At 47.6% G+C, this 16593-nt stretch overlaps 1 protein-coding gene across 6 annotated transcripts in view; it reads left to right on the plus strand.

The window, feature by feature from the left end:
• The window catches only part of astn2 (astrotactin 2), an 823694-nt gene that overhangs the window by 89786 nt on the left and 717315 nt on the right, over positions 1–16593 (plus strand). The window lies entirely within an intron of this gene.

A 16593-nucleotide genomic window follows, 5' to 3' on the forward strand; every position in this document is an offset into this window, starting at 1 on the left:
TGTTCCGAACATGAATTACCATAGGTAGGTGCCTTGCTGAAGAAATGCAGACATCACAAGTTAAACACAGGAAGCAGTTCCCCACATAACGACCGCACAGTAATTTCCAAAAGCGCAAAACCATTCAGCAACAGAGAATAGTTCAGTGAATTGTCATTGTTTCGTTGCACAGACCTGACAGGTGATTAAATATCACAGAAAGCAGGTTGTTCGCTTGGCTGGGACCGGACTGGAGGTCCAATAATAAATCTGCATCAATAGAACAGGAGGATCAGTGTCGCAGAGGTAGAGTTACTGCCTTGCAGCGCAGGAGACCCAGGTTCGATCCTGACTACGGGTGCTGTCTGTACGGAGTTTGTACGCTCTCCCACGTGACCTGCGTGGGTTTTCTCCGGGATCTCCGGTTTCCTCCCGCACTCCAAAGACATGCAGGATTGGCGGTTAATCGGCTTCGGTAGAATTGTAAATTGTCCCTGGTGTGTGCAAGGCAGTGCTAGTGTGCGGGATCTTCACTGATCGCTGCGGTCTCGGTGGGCCAAAGGGCCTGTTTCCGCGCTGTATCTCTAATGTCGAAAGTTAAGATACTTGAAATGTGCGAGGAAGCTGGATTACCTGGGGGGGGGGGGGGGGGGGGGGGGGGGGGAGAAGTGGACCAAAATAGCCACAGGGAGAATGTGCAAACCTCACACAAGCAGCACAGGTTGGAATCACCAGAGCTGCTGTACAGCTACAGCTCCATCACCTAAAGGGATCAGAGGGTATGGAGAGAAGGCAGGTACAGGATACTGAGTTGGATGATCAGCCATGATCATATCGAATGGCGGTGCAGGCTCGAACCGCCGAATGGCCTACTCCTGCACCTATTTTCTATGTTTCTATGTTTCTATTGTTCAGCCCAGACAGCATATAGAGTGCAGTGGCTACCCCAGTATTTAGGATGCAGAACTGGGATATCATAGAACCAGTGTGCAGGTGATTGTTGGTTGGCGTGGACTCAGTGGGCCAAGGGACCTGTTTCCCTGCTGTATCTCTAAACTAAACTAGTTTAACAGGCCCAGTGCCGACAAACGCTCATCATAGGTATTTAAGAAGGAACTGCAGATGCTGGAAAATCGAAGGTACACAAAAAAGCTGGAGAAACTGCAGCAGCATCTATGGAGCGAAGGAAATAGGCAACGTTTCGGGCTCATCATAGGTTAACCTACTCATTCCTGGGATCGTTCTTGTAAACCTCCTCTGGACCCTCTCCAGAGCCAGCACATCCTTCCTCTGAGACGGTGCCCAAAATTGCTCACAATATTCAAAAAGTGGCCTGACCAGCCTCAGCGGTACATCCATGTTTTTGTATACGAGCATTCTCGATACGATACGAAATAACTTTATTTATGCCAGGAGGGAATTTGATCTGCCAACAGTCATAAAAACACAAGAAGATGCATGAAACATGAAATTAAAGTGTCGAGAGGAAATGATTGGGGATGTGCAAAGATTGGGGAGGGAGGGGGGGGAGGGAAAGGGAAGTCAGTGTCAGTCTACCCCACGGCAGAAGGCGGAGGAGGTGTAAAGTTGAATGCCCAAAAATCTCGAAATTAATGCCAGCAATGGGTTTGCTCTCTGCTTCTGTGGCTAGCACGCACACAGTCGCCTGGGCTGGGCGCCATCTTGAAGCAGTAGCTGAGCTCCCCTGCTGTACTGTGATTCTGCTGATGGGGCAAGGCCAATACTTATTGCAACACACCAAGCTTGTGAAACAGCTGAGTGTAAATTGCAGTGTGATGTGTTCACATGAGTCGTTTCCATACTAAGACATTGACATAGGTTTAACTTAAAGATACAGGCCCGGAAACAAGCCCTTCGGCCCACCTAATCCGCGCCGACCAGCGATCACCCGCATACCCATACTCGTTCTGTCCGACACGTTAGGGGCAACTTATAGAAGTCAATTTACCTACAAATCTGCACGCCTTTGGAATGCGTGAGGAAACCAGAGCACCTGGAGAAAGCCCACGCAGACACAGGGAGAACGTACATACTCTGTACAGACGGCAAGCTTAGTCACGATTGGACTCGGGTCTCTAGACTTGCAAGGCAGCAACTCTACCGCTGCAGAAGTCAAGTCAATGCATCTATTTAAGGCAGAGATAGATAGATTCTGGATTAGTGCGGGTATCAGGGGTTATGGGGAGAAGGCAGGAGACCAGGGTTTCTTTACTTCTCAGGTACACAAAATTGCTGGGGAAACTCAGCGGGTGCAGCAGCATCTATGGAGCGAAGGAAATAGGCGACGTTTCGGGCCGAAACCCTTCTTCAGACTTTCTTTACTTCTCTTCTGATGAAAGTTCCTTGCAATAATTGGTGCCCGCACATCAGAAGAAACGGCTGTGATCAATGGTGAAAAAGGATCTATTGCTAATTTAGAAATTTAGAATGGACTAAATCCCTTCTTTAAAAACCTATGGGGGTGGTTTGTGCGAGTTGGCATGATAATTAGGTCCATTTATTTGCACACTAAGCCTACATTAACTCGCTGTTAAATATTCCTGCCAATCTCATTACTTGATTTTACTAATGTGAATTAAAAACTGACAGAAGCTTCCCGCAGGGAAGTTTGGAATATGCACCTCGAATTGCTTGTTATAGAATCATAGTGTGGAAACAGGCCCTTCAGCCCAACTTGCCCACACAGGCCAAAATGTCCCAGCTACGCTAGTCCCACCTGCCTGCATTTGACCCGTATCCCTCCAAACCTGTCCCTATCCATGTAGCTGTCTAATTGCTTCATAAACATTGGGATATTCCCTGCCTCAACTACCTCCTCTGGCAGGTACACAAAAATGCTGGAGAAACTCAGCGGGTGCAGCAGCATCTATGGAGCGAAGGGAATAGGAAATATGGAGCGAAGGAAATAGGCAAAGTTTCGTGCCGAAACCTTTCGGGTTTCGACCCGAAACGTTGCCTATTTCCTTTGGGTTTCGGCCCGAAACGTTGCCTATTTCCTTCGCTCCATAGATGCTGCTGCACCCGCTGAGTTTCTCCAGCATTTTTGTGTACCTTCGATTTTCCAGCATCTGCAGTTCCTTCTTAAATCCCTCCTCTGGCAGCTCGTTCAAGATCAAAAATGTTCAAGAAGGAGATGACAATAAGGTAAACTCAAACTCAAGGCGTGTGAAGGGGTGATTGATGGTCGGTGTGGGCTCGGAGGGCCAAACGACCTGCCTCCACGCTGTATCTCTGAACTGAATTGGTCTGTGGCGCTGTAAGGCAGCAACTCTACCGTTCCCCCAACGTGCTGCCCCAGTGACTTGTGAATAAACGTGGCAGTTCGGGTAACATGGAGCACAACCTCAGTGAAGGGTAGAGAATGGATCAGTTGAACTAAACTTGAGGACGGCACAGTGGCGCAGCGGTAGAGTCGCTGCCTTACAGCGCCAGATACCCGGGTTCGATCCTGACTACAGGTGCTGTCTGTACGGAGTTTGTACGTTCTCCCCGTGGCCTACGTGGGTTTTCTCCGGGTGCTCTGGCTTCCCCCCACACTCCAGGTTTGTAGGTTAATTGGCTTAGAATACATGTAAACCGTCCCGAGTGTGTGTAGGATGTAGTAGAAAACATTTTTCACACAGAGAGTGGTGAATCTCTGGAATTCTCTGCCACAGAAGGTAGTTGAGGCCAGTTCATTGGCTATATTTAAGAGGGAGTTAGATGTGGCCCTTGTGGCTAGAGGGATCAGGGGGTATGGAGAGAAGGCAGGTACAGGATACTGAGTTGGATGATCAGCCATGATCATATTGAATGGCGGTGCAGGCTCGAAGGGCCGAATGGCCTACTCCACCTATTTTCTATGTTTCTATGTTAATGTGCAGGGATCACTGGTCGGTGAGGCCCGTTTGGCAGAAAGGCCTGTTTCCGTGCTGTAACTCTCAACTAAACTAAACTCTCTAGGGAGAGATGAAGGCTGCCGAGTCCAGCTCAGCACAATGTGTTCCTTGGTAACTGAGGGGGCTGAATCACCCATTCTGCAGGAGCGCACCTTTAGCACGAATGCCTTCAGGTGCAGCATTGGTGAGGCTCTGAGTGCATGAACCACCAGCAGCCACAGCCGCAGCCGCAGCCGCAGCGGAGGGAAGCGGTGATCTCAGGCAGCTGCTCTGATTTAATGCTGACGCCGTGTCCTTGCGCTCTGACTAATGGTCTTTTTCCAATCGTTGTACCGTTGCTGCAAGCATTCTTTCACCCTCCTTCCATCCGTTGACGGCTGCATTATTTAAAGGGTTCGTCGCCTGTGAGGAAAACAGGCCCTTCAATCTACCACAGTGTGTGTGAGAGAGAGAGTGTGAGTGTGTGTGTGTGTTGCATGTGTGTGTGTGTGCGTGTATGTGTGTGCGTGCGTGCGTGTGCGTGAGCGTGCGTGTGCGTGAGCGTGTGTGTTGCATGTGTGCGTGTGAGTGTGTGTGTGTGTGTGTATGAGAGAGTGAGTGTGTGAGTGTGTGTATGCATGTGTGTGTGATTGTGTGTGCGTGTGTGAGTGTGTGTGTGTATATAAACCTTTCAAATAGTGAAAGGCTTGGATAGAGTAGATATGGAGGAGATGTATATATGTACACACACACACACACACGCTGGTTTAAATCGAAGGTAGACACAAAATGCTGGAGTAACTCTTTGTATTCTTTTGATATCTAATTTTATCCATGTCAACGCGGTGATTTTTTAATTGAATGTTTCCACTCATTCATCGCGACACGAGAAATGCATTTAGCTATCGATCTTTCCCCTTGCATGTACAAATCATAACTGTCTTTGTAAGATAACAACCAATCTTTATTAACTGGGCCCAGTGCCTTGGTTTCAACCAATCTTCCTGGCCCTTGGTTCCAGCTGCTGTTCACCCTTTGTTCAAACAATGGCATCCTTCCTTATCTCTGAAAAGCCTTTGGAAAAATAATGAGCCAAGCAATCAGACATTGAATCAGTCATTATTAATGCTGTTTAATTTTGAAATCTGTACTCAATATAATTCTTGGAGGTCTGACAAGAAGCTTTGTCTTGAATGCTATTACCTACCCAGGTTCGATCCCGACTACAGGTGCTGTCTGTATAGAGTTTGTACGTTCTCCCAGTGACCACATGGGCTTTCTCAGCAGCTTTCTCCAGCACTCAATGGCTTTTCAAATTGCTCATTGTAAGTCATGTACTGCCTTTCCCCTCACTGGTTGGCACGTAACAAAAGCTTTTCACTGTACCTCGGTACACGTGATAACAAACCTTGTATTCATGGGTTTACAATTTCATGTATCGTGTGTTTAATGACTGTTGGCAGATCAATTTCCCTCCTGGGATAAAATAAAGTCCTATCGTATCGTAAACTAAACTCAAACCCAAGTAATGTGAAAGGATAATTGATGGTTGGAATGGCCTCAGTGGGACGAATGGCCTGTTTCCATGCTGGACCGGGAAACTAAACTAAAATTGTCTCACACTCGGCAGTAGACTTTGTCTCATCAGAGTTGATGTGCAGTCACTAAATGCATGTGTGCCCAGGTTAGGTCAGCAATGTGTATCATCATAGGGACAGTTCACTGGACTCTCCTTCCACAGGCTGTGGTCCTGAGTGATGTCGATCTGCGTCGCATGGACCTCATCACACGGGCTGCCAGGAAGGTTAGCGCCAACTGCCTTCAGTGACATTTCCCCATCCACCAGCTGCATGTCCTGCATCACGACCTCCTGCGTACGTCAGGCGATCTGCCTGGACACCAAGGAGCAGTGGTGTCAGCCACCCCAGCCAGCACGCTCACACTGACCCCAGTCACAGGGTCACAGAGACATAGAGACACAGAGACACCGAGTCACAGGGACACAGAGACACAGGGACACCATGACACAGAGTCACAGAGTCACAGAGACACAGAGACACAGAGACACAGAGACACAGAGTCACAGGGACACAGAGACACAGAGACACAGAGACACAGAGACACAGAGACACAGAGACACAGAGACACAGAGACACAGAGTCACAGAGTCACAGAGTCACAGGGACACAGGGACACAGAGTCACAGAGACACAGAGTCACAGGGACACAGGGACACAGAGTCACACAGGGACACAGAGACACAGAGTCACAGAGTCACAGAGTCACAGGGACACAGAGTCACAGAGACACAGAGTCACAGGGACACAGAGACACAGAGTCACAGAGTCACAGAGACACAGAGTCACAGAGTCACAGAGTCACAGAGTCACAGGGACACAGGGACACAGAGACACAGAGTCACAGGGACACAGAGACACAGAGACACAGAGTCACAGAGTCACAGAGTCACAGGGACACAGAGTCACAGAGACACAGAGACACAGAGTCACAGTGTCACAGAGACACAGAGACACATGAGTCACAGAGTCACAGAGTCACAGAGTCACAGAGACACAGAGACACATGAGTCACAGAGTCACAGAGTCACAGACACAGAGTCACAGAGACACAGAGTCACAGACACAGAGTCACAGAGTCACAGACACAGAGTCACAGAGTCACAGAGACATAGTCACAGACACAGAGTCACAGAGACACAGAGTCACAGTCACAGAGTCACAGACACAGAGACACAGAGTCACAGAGTCACAGACACAGAGTCACAGAGTCACAGACACAGAGACACAGAGTCACAGAGACACAGAGTCACAGAGTCACAGAGTCACAGACACAGAGTCACAGAGACACAGAGTCACAGAGACACAGAGTCACAGAGACACAGAGTCACAGAGTCACAGACACAGAGTCACAGGGACACAGACACAGAGGCACAGAGTCACAGAGACACAGAGTCACAGAGACACAGAGTCACAGGGTCACAGAGACACAGAGTCACAGAGACACAGAGACACAGAGACACAGAGTCACAGTCACAGAGTCACAGGGTCACAGAGACACAGTCACAGAGTCACAGAGTCACAGAGTCACAGGGTCACAGAGATACAGAGACACAGAGTCACAGGGTCACAGAGACACAGAGACACAGAGACACAGAGACACAGAGTCACAGAGACACAGAGTCACAGGGTCACAGAGACACAGAGACACAGAGACACAGAGTCACAGAAACACAGAGACACAGAGTCACAGAGACACAGAGACACAGAGTCACAGAGACACAGTCACAGAGTCACAGAGTCACAGAGGCACAGAGTCACAGGGTCACAGAGACACAGAGACACAGAGACACAGAGTCACAGGGTCACAGAGTCACAGAGACACAGTCACAGAGTCACAGAGGCACAGAGACACAGAGTCAGCATGAAACAGAGTCACAGAGACACAGAGACACATGAGTCACAGACACAGAGTCACAGACACAGAGACACAGAGACACAGAGTCACAGAGTCACAGAGTCACAGACACAGTCACAGAGACACAGAGACACAGTCACAGAGTCACAGAGTCACAGAGTCACAGGGACACAGGGATACAGAGACACAGAGACAAAGAGTCACCATGAAACAGAGTCACAGTCACAGAGACACAGAGACACATGAGTCACAGAGACACAGAGTCACAGAGACACAGAGTCACAGACACAGAGTCACAGAGTCACAGACACAGAGACACAGAGACACAGAGACACAGAGTCACAGAGACACCATGACACAGAGACACAGAGACACAGAGACACAGAGTCACAGAGACACCATGACACAGAGACACCGAGTCACAGAGACACAGAGACACAGAGACACAGAGTCACAGAGACACCATGACACAGAGACACAGAGACACAGAGACACAGAGTCACAGAGACACCATGACACAGAGACACAGAGACACAGAGACACAGAGTCACAGAGACACCATGACACAGAGACACAGAGACACAGAGTCACAGAGACACCATGACACAGAGACACAGAGACACAGAGACACAGAGACACAGAGTCACAGAGACACCATGACACAGAGTCACAGAGACACAGAGACACAGAGACACAGAGACACAGAGTCACAGAGTCACAGAGTCACAGAGTCACAGAGTCACAGAGACACAGAGACATAGAGACACAGAGACACAGAGTCACAGAGTCACAGTCACAGAGACACAGAGACACATGAGTCACAGAGACACAGAGACACAGAGACACAGTCACAGAGACACGAAGTATAAATAAAGATATATATATATATATAATAACATAAGAAATAGAATAGAATGGAATGCCATTTACTGTCATTTAAACATACAAGCTTCAAATTAAATTTCATTCCTGCAGTCATAACAGCAAAAAACCAAAACACACAATTACCACAATTCCACACAAACATCCATCACAGTGAATCTCCAAACACCTCCTCACTGTGATGGAAGGCTTATCGTCGAGCAGTCAAATATTATGTATATATTTTTTAATACATACTGAATGTAACTGTCATCAAAATATATATGCAGAATATTTGTAATGTTATCGAGCAGTAAATCTAGGTGTGGCCAGTAGAGTGAAGATACTTTTGTTGCTTAAATTAAAACAATTAATTTCCAGAAACAGAAAGAATGGAAAAAAAGAGAAGCAAAGCTGTATATAATTACTGTATTTCCATCAATCTCCGTTCTGGAGAGATTACTACTGGTCAGACCTTCAAAAGCTGCACTTCAATAACAAAAGAATCATTACCAGTGCACCTCTAATTAGGTTTTGTAACGCTTGATGATAGATTATTTTAAAATAAATTGATCTGGAACAAAACAGCAAAGGGGGAAGTGAAAGGCAATCAATTCTTCGCGTGCTACTTTGTTTTCTAATATCGAGGATAACATAATGTTTACATTATGAGCAAGGCTTGCGCTCAAGGCTAGACACAAAAACCTGGAGTAACTCAGCGGGACAGGCAGCATCTCTGGAGAGAAGGAATGGGTGACGTTTCGGGTCGAGACCCTTCTTCAGATTGCGTTCACAGCTCCTGTAAACATAGGAAACTCGCTGCCAGTGGAAGTTTAGTTTAGTTTAGTTTCGAGATACAGCGGGGAAACAGGCCCTTCGGCCCACCGAGTCCGCACTGACCAGTGATCCCCGCACATTGACACTATCCTACACACACCAGGGACAATTTACACATACGCCAAGCCAATTAATCTACTTACCTCCACGTCTTTGGAGTGTGGGAGGAAAGTCAAGTCAATGGATACTTTTAAGGTGGAGAGTGATAGGTTCTTGATTCGTAGGATTCAAGAGATATGAGGACGAAATCGAAGATCTCGTAGAAAACCTACGCAGGTCACGGGGAGAACGTACAAACTCCATGCAGACAGCACCCGTGGTCGGGATCGATCCCAGGTCTCTGGCGCTGCGAGGCAGCAACTCTACCGCTGCGCCACCCTAAGTAGACCCAACTCCAAGAGAATGGGGCAACTGATGTGTCAGACACCACGGGTGAAGAGTCAAGGTTCAATTTGAAATTGAAAATCTTCACAAGAAGAGCAACACACACACAACCCCACGGCGACCAGTTGCCAGGCAACCCGCTGCTTCAAAGTCAGTGGCAAGAAAATATTTTTTTTTTGTGAGTTATGTAATTAAACCAGTATGTGAGGGATGAGGAGGGAGGTTGCTGGTACTTGTATTCGTTCAAACATATTTTGTTTCTTCCAGATTGGCTGGAGAGAATTACCAGGTTGTTTCTGAAATTGGACTAGCATAATTGAAACTGCCAAGTCTTTAAAAAAAAGCTCAACAGATGCCTTGTTTACAATTTTATTTCGATCTGGCTGCACCATTATCTCCCTCTTCTAACTTTCCTTTGCGGTAGATCAGAACTTGAAGAGCAGAGAAATAAACAAAGTCCAGCAGTGAAGAAGGTAGTGTAGCCTCCTTTATCAAGAGTCAAGAGCTACTGCAAGTAAGAATGTTATTGTCTTGTTTGGGTTGTCCTGTCTGACAATAAAACACTCCTGATTCTTAAGTAGGAAGGAGCAGCAGATGCTGGTTTACACCGAATATAGACACAAAATGCTGGAGTAGCTGAGCGGGTCAGGCAGCGTCTCTGGAGAGAAGGAATGGGTGACGTTTCGGGTCGAGACCCTCAAACCTTCTCCAGACCTCCTTTAGTTGTCAGCTGCCCAAACAAGTTAAAACATCACCCATTCCTTCTCGTTTAAGAAGGAACTGCAGATGCTGGAAAATTGAAGGTAGACAAAAGTGCTGGAGAAACTCAGCGGGTGCAGCAGCATCTATGGAGCGAAGGAAATCGGGACGAAACGTTGCCTGTTTCCTTCGCTCCATAGATGCTGCTGCACCCGCTGAGTTTCTCCAGCACTTTTGTCTACCCATTCCTTCTCTCCAGAGATGCAGCCCGTCCCGCTGAGTTACTCCAGCATTTTGTGTCTGTCAGCGGGAAGACAATACGTGACCACAATCGTGTCACTCACAGTTACAGATACATGATAATGGAATAACGTTCAGTGCAAGATAAAGCCAGTCAAGACCAATCAGAGATAGTCCGAGGGTCTCCAATGAGGAAGATAGTAGTTCAGGACTGCGCCATAGTTGTGGTAGGATGGTTCAGTTGCCTGATAGCACGTGGGAAACAATTCCCTTCTACAAAAGCCCATCATTTTTCACATAGGCACATTTTTTGCATCTCATTGGCACATTATGGTTAATTCTGGTGGCTTTGCACTCCACTGTGCTCCATTGCTTGATTAGTGACGGGTGTCAGGGGTTACGGGGAGAAGGCAGTGGAATGGGCTTGAGAGAGAAAAGATAGATCAGCCATGATTGAATGGCGGAGTGGACTCTTTCTCCGGTGCCTGACCCTTGAGTGTTTTATTAACATACTAGATTAAGTGGGACCCGTTGGGTCTCAGCAGCACACGGTAGGGCTGGTCCCCCAACGCAATATTCCACATCTCCACCAATTCCAATATTGGTGGCTAGTGGGGGGGGGGGGGGCTTTCTGGAGCGCTAGTATGGATGTTGTGGGTTGAAGGGACTCGTTTCCAGAGGGCTAGTGTGGACATTGTGGGCCGAATGGATTCTTGGGCTCGCAGCTCAGTCACTCAAGCCTGTTGTGCTGGCAGCTCACTCACTCACGGCTGGTGGGCTGGCAGTTGACTCACGGCTATCCCTTGAAATTCCATTTCAAGCAGGGTGTAAGGCCACCAAATTCAAGTGCAGTTTCTCACCACTTCAAGCAGGGTGCAAGGCCCCCAAATTCAAGTGCAGTTTCATACCATTTCAAGCAGGGTGCAAGGCCACTAAAGACAGCGAGTCGTGACCTCTCCCTCCTCCATCTTGCAGAGACTGAGCCACGCCCACACTTCTGGGTTTTATAGACCCTCCCCCCTCCCACCAGAAGGGGCCTGGCCTTTATGGCGTGATTGGCAGGAGAGAGAATCTCAACATTGTTTAAACACTAATAACTCTTTTATTTTTCATCGATGGGAAAAATCCTCGGCACCTGATGAGCGGAGAGGGACTCACAACCGTACGTGGTAGCGTTTTTCCTAAAATTAATATAAAGCGCAAACAGGAAGTGGTCAAGATTAGACTTTTAATTATATAGAAGGCAAGGCAAGTTTAATTAGGCAAGGCAACTTTAATTAGGCAAGGCAACTTTAATAAGGCAAGGGAACTTTAATTAGGCAAGGCAACTTTAATTAAGCAACACAGCTTTAGCATTTCCAAACCAAAGGCAACACAGCTTTAGCATTTCCAAACTATATTTTCAAACCACATTAAGGGCACTGACAGGTCAGTAAAACCACTCACAGTTTAGTAGTTATTCACAGCTCAGACTGAGAGATGTGACCCTCTCGCTCCCCCATCTTGCAGAGACTGACTGAGGCACTCAACCCTTCTGGGTTTTAAAGTCCCTCCGGAAGGGGCGTGGCCTTCAGGAGAGAGAATCTCAACATTTTTTAAACACTAATAACTCTTTTATTTTTTATCGATGGGAAAATCCTCTTGTCCTGCGCAGCGGAGGTCGACTCTGAGTAAGATGGCCAAAAATCACAGCCGTAAGTGGCAGCGTTTTTTCTAAAATCAATATACAGAACAACAGGAAGTGGTCAAGATCAGACTTTTAGTAATATAGATGTCCCTGAATGGAACAATGACATTTTTACATGCAGCAGCACAACCAATGTGGAAACCTATTACTCTGTAAAACCCATGATAAACAAAAATGAAAAGTTCTGTATATATAAATAAAACAAACGGACAAATAAATAGGCAATAGCTCCAGTGATCCAGGTTCAAGTCTGAACTCCGGTGCTGTCTGTGTGAAGTTTGCACTTTCTTGGTGGGATTCTTTTAGGTGCTCTGGTCTATAATAGAATCTGGAGGGAAGGGGGTTGTTGGGGGACACTGATAAAATGGGATTTGGATAGTCTGAGTGGACTTGTTGGACTGAAGGGCCTGTTTCTGCACTATATTTCTTTCTGCAGGGTGGCACAGTAATGCCAAGAGGCACAGTGGCACAGCTCAGCTGGTGGAGCTGTTGGCTCACAGCGCCAGAAAACCAAGTTTTAATCCCGACCTCGGGTTGCTGTCCAAACGGAGTTTGCATGTTTCTCCCTGTGACTGCGTGGGTTTCCTCTGGGTGCTCCGGTTTCATCCCACATCCCAAAACGTGAGGGTTTGTAGGTTAATCGGCCACTAGTTTAAAAATGAACCCTAATACGAGAAAATGGAATAGTGTGAACGGTCGATTGATGATCGTTGCGGTCATGGTGAGCTGGAGGCTCCAATTTCCATGGTTTTATCACGACACTGAATTAAACATGACTCGATGCCTCTCGAACTAACAGGATAGGAAAAGGAAAAGATCACGGTGAAAAATTGAATCACAAAAGGAAGCCGTACAAAATATAAAGAGCTGAATTGAACAGGTAACTAACTGCACGGCAATAGACTAGAATTGCAGGAAAATTGCTGAGACAATAAACAACAAGTCAATCATTTATTGGAAAAAACCTGTCACAGTCAACGAGTATGTTGATGAAAAACAGGGGGGAAAAACTGGTAAGATTCTGAAGAGACGTAAAGAATGTTTGGGATTGCAACGGCAGTTACCAAAAGAAGAACAATTAGTTAACGAAACTCAAAGAAGGGAAAATAAAAATCTGCGTACAGAGGAGAAAGAATAGCTGAGAAAAGGAAATGAGGAGTATGGGGCGGCACGGTGGCGCAGCGGTAGAGTTGCCAACGTCAGAGACCCAGGTTCGATCCCAATTACGGGTGCTGTCTGTACGGAGTTTGTACGTTCTCCCCGTGACCTGCGTGAGTTTTCTCCGGGATCTACGGTTTCCTCCCACACTCGAAAGACGTGCAGGTTTGTCGGTTAATTGGCCTAGTGTATGTGTTAATTGTCCCTAGTGTGTGTAGGGTAGTGTTGGTGTGCGGGGATCGCTGGTCGGCGCGGACTCGGTGGGCCCAAGGGCCTGTTTCTGCTTGCGGTGTGTGTTGCCAATGGGAAGAATTACTTTTTGAGATTGTTCTGAGGAAAAGTGTGAGTCCCAAAGATTAGAAGCTAAAAGATAACAGAAAATAGCAAAATGAAAACTGTGCTCTGAGAGAGAAATAAGGATTGGACTAAGAAAATCAAACAGGCACAAATCCATGTGGCGCTGTGGGGTGTAATCTTCAATCTTCTAACTTTAAACTATTTTGAGCGATCGCAGTTTCTGAAGTTTTCAGCGACTTGCCAGAAACATCATATGCTTCAATTTTTAATTTAGTTTAGAGACACAGCGCGGAAACAGGTCCTTCGTCCCGCCAAGACTGCGCCGACCAGCGATCCCCACACACTAGCACTACCCTACACCAGGGCCAGATTTAGATGAAGAGAGGCCCTAAGCTACTTCACTTGTGAGCCCCCCCATCCCAATCCCCCACCCCCACGACTAGAGGACCATGACTACCCGACAGTGACATTGTGTCACTTTTAGATTCACCGCGGAGCGGGCGATGCCTTACATGGATCGCTGTTTGAAGCTCTGGGGTGTTAGGCCTGCTGCTTCAACATCATGGAGCTGTGGTTTGCGGAGCTCCCAGCCTCGGGCTGCGCTGATTTAAACATCGTGAAGCCCTGGAATCCCTTTGCCGAGGGCCGCCAGCATAAATCTCCGCCCTGCTCAGCCTGTGGACTTTGGGTGGTGCAGGAGGGAAGGGAAGAATTGACCAGGGAATTGCGGAGGGAGCGGTCTTTGCGGAAAGCAGACAGTGGGGGGGGGGGGGGGGGGGGAGATGGGAAAATGTGGCGAGTGGTGGGGTCACGTTGGAGGTGGCGAAAATGATGGAGGACTATTTGTTGTACGTGACGGCTGGTGGGATGAAAGGTGACTAGGGGGACTCTGCCCTTGTTGCGAGTGGGGGGATGGGGAGAGAGAGCAGTGTTACGGGGTATGGAAGAGACCCTGGTGAGAGCCTCATCTATAGTAGGGGAGGGGAACCCCCGTTCCTTGAAGAAGGAGGACATTTCCGATGCCCTGGTGTGAAGCACCTCATCCTGGGAGCAGATGCGGCGTAGGCGGAGGAATTGGGAGTAGGGGATGGAGTCCTTACACCCACGCAGTCACGGGCGAACGTGCAAACTCCGTACAGACAGCACCAGTAGTCGGGATCGAACCCGAGTCTCTGGTGCTGTAAGAGCTGTGAAATGGTTTTCCTACCAAACAGTCCAGTGGAGTTTCACAGCACCCCCCCCCCTCCCCCCCGATCAGCAAGTGTACAGGGATAGACACAAAAAGCTGGCGTAACTCAGCGGGACAGTCAGCATCTCTAGAGAGAAGGAATGGGTGAAGGGCCTGTCCCACTTGGTGATTTTTTCGGCGACTGTCGGCATCATTGACTGACGTATCACGTCACCGAAAAAGTCGCGGCGTGACGACGCATTGACGCACGGTGCCTCCTCGAGTGTCGCAACATTTTTTTTGTCGCCGCTAGATTTTGAAATTTTCCAAATCTTTCGGCGACCCTGATACATCAGTCAATGACGCCGGCAAGTCTCCGAAAAAATCGCCAAGTGGGACTGGCCCTTGACACTTCGGGACCCTCCTTCAGACTGGAGACTTCAGACCAGTCATGAGAAGGGTCTCGACGCAAAACGTCACCCATCCCTTCTCTCCAGAGATGCTGACTGTCCCGCTGAGTTACCCCAGCTTTTTGTGTCCATCTTCGGTTTAATTCGGCATCTGCAGTTCCTTCCTACACAAATGTACCGGGATAATCTACTAGGCCGCATGCAGGAGGTGCCGTGTTCGAAGTCCACACTCTAGTTCTTACGACGATGAAAAGGCAAGCATGCTCCAGTTTTGGAATGCCGCGAAAAGGCATCCAGGTGGATCAGAGATGAAGAGTGAATGGGAAGAGCTGGCTATGGAACTGGTACCAACGCAAAAAAGAATTGAAGAGGTTGTGTTCTTTTAAAGGCCCTGAAGAAATCGTGGAATAGAAATATAGTTGACACTGGAAATTGCATCAGTAACTTAATCAGCATTTTGTCTGACAAGCAAATGCAGAAACTCTCAAACTAGGTGACCTATGATCTGTAGCTGGTAACCTATAGTATGTAACACTCTGCAGGCCTTAAAGAATTATGGCATGTGACTGACTGTTCTTTGTGCACTGCTAGATATCTTTGTGCAGAAACAGGGAACTTCAGATGCTGATAAATTCACAAAAGGACATAAAGTGCTAGAGTAACTCAGGAGGTCAGGCAGCATCTCTGGAGAACACGGTTGGGTTGAGACCCTTCTTCGGACTGATTGCAGGGGGATAGAATGGTTGTGTAGACATTTGCCGTGTGAATATTTTTTAGTTGAATGTAGTTTATTGTCACGTGTACCGAGGTACAGTGAAAAGCTTTTGTTGTGTGCTATCCAGTCAGCGGAAAGACAATACATGATTACAATCGAGCCGTCCGCAGTGCACAGATACATGATGAAGGCGAATAACGTCAATAGCATTTAGCACAGGATTAAGTCGGATCAAAGATAGTCCAAGAGTCTCCAATGAGGTAGACAGCAGCTCAGGACCACTCTCTGGTTGTTCAAAGGATGTTTCAATTGCTTAATAACAGCTGGGAAGAAACTGAAGATAGACACAAAAAACTGGAGTAACTCAATGGGACGGGCCGCATCTCTGGAGAAAAGGTATAGGTGACATTTTGGGTCGAGACCCTTCTTCAGACTGCTTCTTCAGTTTCATGGAAGAAACTGTCCCTGAATCTGGAGCTGTGCATTTTCACACTCCCTTACCAATTCCTGCCTATTCCCCACGATCTTCGAATGAGAAAAACATGCTGAGAAATGGTTAATGAAATGTTAATGAAATTCCATGCCTGAATCTGAATGTTGACTGCAAGCAATGATGTGTCCCAGTTGAGTTAGTGTGTGGGGCACACACCAGTGAACCACGAGTTACGTGACTCAATTGAAAAGGAGCAAACAAACACCTCGAGCCACTTCATGTGCAGGAAGGAACTGCAGATGCTGGTTTAAACCGAAGAAGGACACAAAATGCTGGAGTAACTCAGCGGGACAGGCAGTACCTCTGGAGAAAAGGAATGGGTGACGTTTTGGGTCGAGACCCTTCTTCAAAT

Source organism: Amblyraja radiata, chromosome 32 (assembly GCF_010909765.2).
Source record: "Amblyraja radiata isolate CabotCenter1 chromosome 32, sAmbRad1.1.pri, whole genome shotgun sequence".
NCBI lineage: Eukaryota > Metazoa > Chordata > Chondrichthyes > Rajiformes > Rajidae > Amblyraja > Amblyraja radiata.